Genomic DNA, 7,735 nt, shown 5'->3' on the forward strand with positions numbered 1-7,735 from the left:
CAGTAAACTTTGGTTTATTTCAGCACAGCACACCTCTGTGTATCACAATCAATAAAAATATGGATGTTTTAACAGTTTGTGCATGGTTTAAGAACTTTTGTTTAACAACATATATCAAAAATATGCTCTCTAAACAGCAGTTTCTAAAGATGAATCAGTGAAATTCAGTTTATTTCAGCACAACACGCATCTGTGTATCAAGATCAATCAAAATATGTGTGTTTGTGATTGCTTTAAACAGGTTGTCCAATACACATAAAACATACAGCAAAGGTATGCAAATACAAAGCATCAATACAGGCATTAAATAATAATTAGATTAGATTCAACTTTATTGTCATTGTGCAGAGTATAGTACAAACAGGGTTCCCACTCTAAGTCAAATGTAAAATTCTATGACTTTTCCCTGACAAAAAAACTGAATTTCCATGACTTACTATATAATAACCGAGTAGTACAATATACCAAATGATTTCAGAGCACCCATATAGCAGTCAAGAGAATCTTTTACTTTTTTAGAGCGGGAGATGAATAAATAAGCATTGAATAAACAGTTGGGATACTCAAGCAAGCTGTAAAGCTAATAACCAGATATACTGTACACTAATTCTGTGTGGAAATATGTTTGTATTAATGTATTTTGGCTAGTAGATTTTAAACTACTACAACAAAATTCCCTGATATTCTATGACTTTGCCCCTAAAATGATAAAATTCCCTGACTTCCCATGTCTGGAATAGACTTGGAATAGAACTCTAAAATTCCATGATATTCCAGAAATTCCATGACCCGTAGGAACCCTGTACAAAGCAAAAGTGCAATGTGATATACAAAGTAGACAGATGGTGATTAGCCAGGACAGGAAATGTAGTGCAGTGTAGACAATAATATGCAGTTGGTTTACAGAAGGTGGTTTAGAGTAATATAAATTAGATATAAATATGTGCAGTGTATTAGCAGTTACCTTATAAGAGCAGAATAAATATGGTTATGTAATATGAACAATGTGTGAACAACATGTACGGATATGTGCAATGTAGTAACATTAACAATATTTTAGTAGTAAGAATAATATAGATATGCAGTGTATTAAGAACATATGAGAAAAACAGAATAAATATGGATATTCAGTATGAACAGTAACATTATAAAAGTAGTAAGAATAAGTGTATGTGCAGGATGGATATAAAGAGCAGTAGAATATGCCTATGTATAACTGTAATTACAGTATGTGCATTTGTAAATAAATAAAAACACTATGGGTGGGATAGGGTATTGGGGGCTTAGTTTACTGGGGGCTTAGTTGATTGGTTGTCACCGAGATGCAGAGCTAGAGTCCAGTAGGGTGACAGCCGCAGGAAAGGAACTTCCTCTGAACCTGCTGGTTCGGGTGCAGAGAGACCTGTAATAATAATAAGACAATCATTTTCAAGACCATATAGAAAATGCTGTTGCAGTAGTCCAGTCTCAAGGTGATGAGGGCATGGATGAGAATGATGCATTGTTGAGCCGTCTGGTCACAGTAACACAAGACCCATCCTGTCAGGGCCTGGCTAAGCCAAAAGTCCTGTCACCGGAATGATGTAGAGGACTCTGAGACAGTCATGTGCCGCCTTTGACCAGTGGTCACAATACAGAGGACCCCTGGCCAGTCAATGAGCAGTGCTTGACAAACATCATGTGTAGAAGACCCTTTTTGCAAAACGATGTAGACACCCATCTATTCTCAGGAGCAGTCCTTCTATAGCTGGCGGGAACAGCTGGAAAAAAATTCCCGGGCTTTGCCTGGCTCCTTCCTGGCCTGTGCCTTGCTCTTTCCTGGCATGTCTGGTCTCACTGTGTCTTTCTGCTTTGGTGATGAGCCTGACAACAGCTGACAACCTGGAAATTAGAAATAAAAGTGTACATAGAAAGACATGTTAATGATGACTGATGACTAAAGTTCACCTATACAACCCAGGCCTATGCCTTTAAAATAGTGTGCCAAAGTATTTCAGGAGGTGGAAGACGGCCTAATTAATGTTAATGGTTTGGTTTAGGTGGTTGAATCAGCTGTCCCTTAATAGTGTAGGCCAAAATGTATGAGCTGAACCATTTGTTTCTCGCTCTACAATATGGGCCTATGATATGCCAGAGTAAGTAGGAAAGTGGGACATGTCTTAATTGATGTTATTTGACATCTAGAGGCTAAAGGCTTTCAGAAAATATATGGTTTAGGTGGTCAAATCAGCTGTCCCTTAATAGTATAGGCCAAAATGTATCAGTTGTACAGTCGGTTTCTCGATCTACAATGTGGGCCTATGTACGCCATATGATATGTCAAAGTCAGCAGGAAGGTGGGACGTGTCTTAATGTATATTAATTGGCATCTAGAGGCTATAGGCTTTTAGAAAATATATGGTTTAGGTGGTCAATTCAGCTGTCCCTTAATAGTATAGGCCAACATGTACCAGTTGTACCGTCGGTTTCTCGATCTACAATATGGGCCTATGTACGCATTATGATATGTCAAAGTCAGTAGGAAGGTGGGACATCTCTTAATGTATATTAGTTGACATCTAGAGGCTATAGGCTATCAGAAAATATATGGTTTAGGTGGTCAAATCAGCTGTCCCTTAATAGTATAGGCCAAAATGTATCAGTTGTACAGTCGGTTTCTCGATCTACAATGTGGGCCTATGTACGCCATATGATATGTCAAAGTCAGCAGGAAGGTGGGACGTGTCTTAATGTATATTAATTGGCATCTAGAGGCTATAGGCTTTTAGAAAATATATGGTTTAGGTGGTCAATTCAGCTGTCCCTTAATAGTATAGGCCAACATGTACCAGTTGTACCGTCGGTTTCTCGATCTACAATATGGGCCTATGTACGCCTTATGATATGTCAAAGTCAGCAGGAAGGTGGGACATCTCTTAATGTATATTAATTGACATCTAGAGGCTATAGGCTTTCAGAAAATATATGGTTTAGGTGGTCAAATCAGCTGTCCCTTAATAGTATAGGCCAAAATGTATCAGTTGTACAGTCGGTTTCTCGATCTACAATGTGGGCCTATGTACGCCATATGATATGTCAAAGTCAGCAGGAAGGTGGGACGTGTCTTAATGTATATTAATTGGCATCTAGAGGCTATAGGCTTTTAGAAAATATATGGTTTAGGTGGTCAATTCAGCTGTCCCTTAATAGTATAGGCCAACATGTACCAGTTGTACCGTCGGTTTCTCGATCTACAATATGGGCCTATGTACGCATTATGATATGTCAAAGTCAGCAGGAAGGTGGGACATTTCTTAATGTATATTAATTGACATCTAGAGGCTATAGGCTGTCAGAAAATATATGGTTTAGGTGGTCAAATCAGCTGTCCCTTTATAGTATAGGCCAACATGTACCAGTTGTACAGTCGGTTTCTCAATCTACAATATGGGCCTATGTACGCCATATGATATGTCAAAGTCAGCAGGAAGGTGGGACATCTCATAACATATATTAATTGACATCTAGAGGCTATAGGCTGTCAGAAAATATATGGTTTAGGTGGTCAAATCAGCTGTCTCTTTATAGTATAGGCCAACATGTACCAGTTGTACAGTCGGTTTCTCAATCTACAATATGGGCCTATGTACGCCATATGATATGTCAAAGTCAGCAGGAAGGTGGGACATGTCTTAATGTATATTAATTGGCATCTAGAGGCTATAGGCTTTTAGAAAATATATGGTTTAGGTGGTCAATTCAGCTGTCCCTTAATAGTATAGGCCAACATGTATGAGTTGTACAATCTACAATTTACAATACTAGTGCAGTGCCCGTTAAAACATGCCATTCCTGAAGAAAACCCGTAGCTCAATTACATGCCCACAGGCATGCCTGCTTTAAAAATAGGATGATAGGGAAACATCATTCCAGCTAAGCATTCAATAATGAATACTGAATATTATAATGTATTAGCCTATAATTAATGTGGCCTCTAATACATGTGTAGCCTAATAAATGTAGGCATGGCTGCATGTGACAAATCTACAAATTCTACAAATCAGAATGACATAAGCCTAACAACTGTTTTGAGTTAAGTGTGTATAACTTACTGAATAACTTCCTAATGATATTCGAAGCGTCAGTTTATTGAACATACTTTCATTTTGAGTGGTCACTACATAGCCTACCCGTTTTTGATGGCGTGATAAGTGACGTCGCTCAGTCTGCAACTTGTTGAATAATGTTAGCTATGTGGCATTAGCCTATCGCTCGTTTCAATTTGAGACCTTGCAGTCGGAATTGTCGTTTGTTTAGTCGAAGTCTCAAGTCCAAAGTAGCCTGGGCTATTTTAAGCGTCAGTTTATTGCACATATTTTTATTTTGAGTGGTCACTACATCTCCGTGTTTGTTGGCGTGTTGTTGCAAAATCCGCGTAATCATTTTATGCAAGCAAACTGCATACAGGGAGTCTTTATTGGTGAGGTCAGGCATGATAATAATCTGTCATCTTAAACCACAAGCGGTTTCCGAGTAGCCTTATCCGTTTTTTAAATTGCGACTCACTATCATCAAAGTGAGACCTAGCTGCTGTCAGTACACGATCCATGGGGTGGAGCTCCCCTAAAACTGGCCCCCTTGGAAACATTGCAGTGCAGCGATAAACGTTTTGAAATATGCATTCAAAAATCTTCAAAATCTTTGTGCCATGCGCGAGCCACATATGAAATCTTAGGTCAGTCTGACAAACGGCAAGCGAGATATGCGTGCCACAGACACACACACAGACGCTTCTTGCTTTATAGATAGACTAGTGCAGTGCCCATTCAAACATGCTATTCCTGTAGCCCAATTACATGCCTGCAGGTAGGCTTGTTTTAAAAATAGGATGATAGGGAAATAATTCCAGGTAAGCATTCAATAATGAATAGGCCTACAGATAATATAATAATATAATAAATGTGAAGTGAGCAGAATTTAAGCATGGCTGCATGTGACATTTTTTACAAATCAAAATGACATAATCCTAACAGCTGTTTTGAGTCAAGTCTATATGCTTAGCCTATTGAATAACTTGATGATAGAGAAAACAAACCATTTTGTGGATTGATGCATCATATGGAATTTGCAATGGTGTGACTCAAAAACAGTCTCTGGTGGCCTATAAGTGACATCACACTCTTTCTGCCACTCGTTGCTTGTCGCTGGTAATGCTTTGCATGTGTGGCATTCTGAGACGTTCTTTAATTCGGGACCATTATCGCTTGTTTCAATTTAGGACCTTGCAGTTGGAATTGTCGTTTGCTTATTCAAAGTCTAAAGACAGTCCAAAGTAGCCTGGGCTATTCATATAGGCCTAAGTGACATCACACTCTGCCTGCCACTCGTTGCTTGTTGCTGGTTATGCTTTGCATGTGTGGCATTCTGAGACGTTCTTTAATTCGGGACCATTATCGCTCGTTTCAATTTTCAGTTGGAATAGTTGTTTGCTTATTCTAAAGTCTAAAGACAGTCCAAAGTAGCCTGGGCTATTCAAAGTGTCCGCTTATTGCACATAATTTTTTACGTCATTTTGAAGAGCCACTGCATAGCCTACCTGTGTGTGTTGGCGTGTTGTTGCAAAATCTGTGGAGTTATCTTGCACTCGCTTAAGTTTTTACCCGTGTAACCTACACTGATCCAGTTCTGCCAAAGCCCTGCTTCTATCCTCACTGGTAGCTTACAGTACAGTGCTGTGTGGGAGGGGGAGTGGCTAGCAGCAAAAGCCAATGTGCGTCTTTTACCAATATATTTAACGATATCTTTTGCATTTCTTATTCAAACAACGAAAAATTTGGCACTGCACTTACTCATGCCCGTAGCAAGACACCTGCCAAGTTTGAAATCAGTCTGACAAACGGTCAGTGAGATATGCGTGCCACAGACACAGACACTTCTTGCTTTATAGATAGATGGGCCTATATTTAGCACAGCAACAACCATATCTACCATCGCAGTAAAAGTAATGTAAAAGTGACGTAAAATACCTGCCAATTGTCCTCTGTATCCACCGCTGCAGTAGATCATGATGTGAGGATGTGCTCCATAACACAAAGCAAGGACTGAGGTGTCAAGGCCAGCATGCTTCAGCCTCTTCAGGAAGTAAACAAATGAGTGCCAAACAAGGACAAACAAGGCCTTGTTTACATGCTGGCTGTCTTGTAGTTTGACACCACTCTCCTTTCTGTGAGTGTTCTGTTGGAGTCATATAATGAAATGCAACCCATACATCCGGATATCAGAAGCAAGGATCTGTGAAAACATAAGTAGAGGGGAGAAAAAAAAGACATAAAGATATGTGGAGAAAACATTGCAGGACCATCTCTAAACAACACATCAGGACACCTTTCTTTCCTATTTCATTTTATCACTACTGCAATTCATAGACATATATTGTATATAGGTGAGACAAGGGTAAAACTGATGTGGGTATTTATTCAAATACTAGAATAGCAGGCTACTAAAATATAATTACACTTCAAGTGTCAAAACTGTAGTTTTGGAGGAGTATTTGTAGTTCTTATGCAGGAAAATACTGTATAGGCTACTTTGGACATTAAAAGCTGCATTGCACTACGTAGAACACTGCAGAAATGCACTATTTTGGATATAGAAATGTTGTTGTACTGCTTTGTTTTTCAGAAAAACGGTAGTAGCCTATAACAGTATTTGTCACATGAATTACCCAGACCCAAAGAAACAAATAGCTTATTACGTGAAACAAACTGACCTGCTGACCTGAAGAAACAAACGATGTTGGCGTTTTTTTTTTTTTTTGTGTGCTGTAATTCCACGAAATGGATGATATCTATTTAAAACACAGTTACATCTTCTCTAGCTAAGTTATTATTAGCATAAATTAGCAACAATTCTTTAACTCACCGTCTTCAGGCTATGTTGTATCACGTTAACTACTTTGGCAAACTACATTGACCTATCAAATTAGACGACCGCTGCTTTCATCTGCATTTATATTATTGCCTGCTTTTAATGCTAATCAGATTTTTAAATGTCCAGGTTTACTGCACCTACCTTTCAGGAGGCTGAAGCTCTCCGATGTCTAAACGCAGGCGCACTGATAACAACGAAGTGAGTTCTACACTGCTATATTGCGCATGTGCATTGATCGCTCGTCTGCCAGATTTTAGTGGATATCGTACGGATTTTTTGGTCATACTTTTAGTACGATATCCTACGAACTGTTTCATGAGGATACGTTGCACAGGGAGAGAGGGATAATGATAGGTGTGTGAGATCTAGATTGTTTAGTTTTGTTCATGAGCCGCACGAGTGTGTGTGTGTGTGTGTGTGTGTTTTGCTGTCTGTTTGTGTGCATATGGTGTTCCTTTGAGTGTTTGTGAGTATGTGTGTGTGTGTTTTTGTTTTTGTGTGTGTGCAGCATTGCGTGTGTATACCCAAAGCCTGAGATGAAATAGTTGCAAAGGCAGCAAATCCAGCGATGAGAGATCTCAGAGGCATCTACTGTCACATTTGCCCCCCCCCCACACACACACAACACACACACACACACACCCCGTGTCCAACCCCTCTTGTTGCAGTTCAGGCATAAGACAGAAATAAACCCTAACCTCAGATAAAGTGACTGATGAACAGTGCTAAATGTCCCTGCTCTCCGCCGGCGGCTCCTGAACCAACCCAAGCTTGTCCCCAATGCCCCGTTACCCGAGGGGTCAGCTCCGCAATTCCCAATCTGTCA

General features: G+C 39.6%; 1 long non-coding RNA gene across 1 annotated transcript; it reads right to left on the reverse strand.

Moving 5' to 3' along the window:
- Positions 1–314: 314 nt before the first annotated feature.
- On the reverse strand, positions 315–7,160 carry LOC143135097 (uncharacterized). Its single transcript, XR_012988801.1, has 3 exons — positions 7,051–7,160; positions 6,006–6,270; positions 315–1,881 (listed from the first exon to the last, which is right to left on the reverse strand). It is a non-coding gene; the product is annotated as an uncharacterized LOC143135097 (long non-coding RNA).
- Positions 7,161–7,735: the final 575 nt, after the last annotated feature.

Source organism: Alosa pseudoharengus, unplaced genomic scaffold, assembly GCF_046254945.1.
Source record: "Alosa pseudoharengus isolate Yale_2024_CS ecotype anadromous, Long Island Sound unplaced genomic scaffold, YU_APseudo_1.1 YU_APseudo_1.1_scf_2, whole genome shotgun sequence".
Lineage (NCBI taxonomy): Eukaryota > Metazoa > Chordata > Actinopteri > Clupeiformes > Clupeidae > Alosa > Alosa pseudoharengus.